The sequence below is a fragment of the Sinocyclocheilus grahami genome, unplaced genomic scaffold (assembly GCF_001515645.1).
Source record: "Sinocyclocheilus grahami isolate Dianchi unplaced genomic scaffold, SAMN03320097.WGS_v1.1 scaffold4462.1, whole genome shotgun sequence".
Taxonomy (NCBI): domain Eukaryota; kingdom Metazoa; phylum Chordata; class Actinopteri; order Cypriniformes; family Cyprinidae; genus Sinocyclocheilus; species Sinocyclocheilus grahami.
The window spans coordinates 10,668-12,092 of NW_015509396.1; the positions used below are offsets into that span (position 1 = coordinate 10,668).

General features: G+C 42.9%; 1 protein-coding gene across 1 annotated transcript in view; it reads right to left on the reverse strand.

The window, feature by feature from the left end:
• LOC107576850 (adenylate cyclase type 9-like) overlaps nucleotides 1-1,264 on the reverse strand; it is a gene marked incomplete at its 3' end in the record, with an annotated part of 2,609 nt that extends 1,345 nt beyond the window's left edge. Inside the window, exon 1 of the mRNA XM_016262976.1 lies at nucleotides 859-1,264. The remainder of the gene's footprint in view (nucleotides 1-858) is intronic.
• Nucleotides 1,265-1,425: the final 161 nt, after the last annotated feature.

Genomic DNA, 1,425 nt, shown 5'->3' on the forward strand with positions numbered 1-1,425 from the left:
TGTTCTTTCACTGATGAATCAAAGTTACATAACAATACCACAAAAATGAAGACTCAAGTGAAGGACTGTTTGCTTTGACTCCTTAGGGAACTTCTTAACTCCATTCTGACGCCAAGTGCACCATTTTCTCCATAAATGAGCCATTACATTGGTTTTCAAGAAGCTAATTGTATTTATGAGACCACTTAGAGGACTGTCAGCATTTATGCTTGACGTAAGTTATGGCATTTCTCATATCCAGTTATGCATAACAAAGTCCAAAAAACTCTTGATCAAATAAACATTAAAAAGTAAAATAAATAAACATTTAAAAAGTCCAAGAGGGGATGAGTATTTCAGAAAAGTCCAAGAGTGGCCAAACTGAAAAACATGATGTTTCTCAACATTATTTACTTAAGAAAAATAACTCAACACGATTTCCTAAAAAATAAACCTGCCGCCCGATTTTTGTTCTTCAGATTCAGAATAATGGAGACTCCGGGTCCTGTCAGACGGACATAAAGGGCACAAAAGCGTTACTGTTGTTAAAAACACACAGGAATTCAACCAGTCTTCTCTTTAAAACGGCCTGTCGCGTTAATATTCTCTTGACTGGAGCACCGACCTTTCCTGAGTTCCTACTCTGGATTTTGCAGGCGCTTCTATCCTGAATTAAACGTGCGTAACGGGATAAAAATCATGAAGATTGCGCATATGGATTAATTTATCATTCAAGATGCATAAATGACTATATGTCCAGTATAATCCCATAGACTTAAAACACTGTGATCTTAATTCAGGTTCGGCTGTTTGAAACCAGTGTGAGCCATGTATATCAATGCATGTTGTAAAAGTGCTTCAAATGAAGAATGAATTCACCTTTATGTTCAGAAGTCATTTAAGTTTCCTTTTCTCGTAGAGAAAACAGAAAGTCTGCACTTCTCTCTCCGTAGACACACAGTAGTAAAGTGCCTCTTTGGTTTCTCTTCAGGACTCATTTCCACGGGCAGCTTTTCCTGTGATATCCAAACAAACCTCTTTCTCAGCCGGTTCGTCAATGTTCCCCGTCAGCGCACAGCTTGGCACTCCTGACACATGCCAGTGTCTCGCGCGTATCATAGTTGACTTGCGTGCTTTCGCGCGGCTCGGGTGCGCCGGTGACTTCAGACATCAGTAAGATCTCCATCTGTACTCCAATCCGACGCGGTGTCTGTACAAGTCTGGCAGACGCTGGAAATACATTGAGAGGTGGGGATAAACCCGTGCGTGCACGCTCTGGAGAGAGAACAACAGAAGGGTGGCGAGCACGCACGCATTCACGTGGAGGTGGGCTCTTCTCAAACCGCAGTGTTCGCGTCCGAGCGCGTCACCGAGAGCTGTCAAAACGGGGTGGGTGGGGGTTCCAATCAATGACGTGTAATGCAGGGGGAGACACAGCTGTCATAT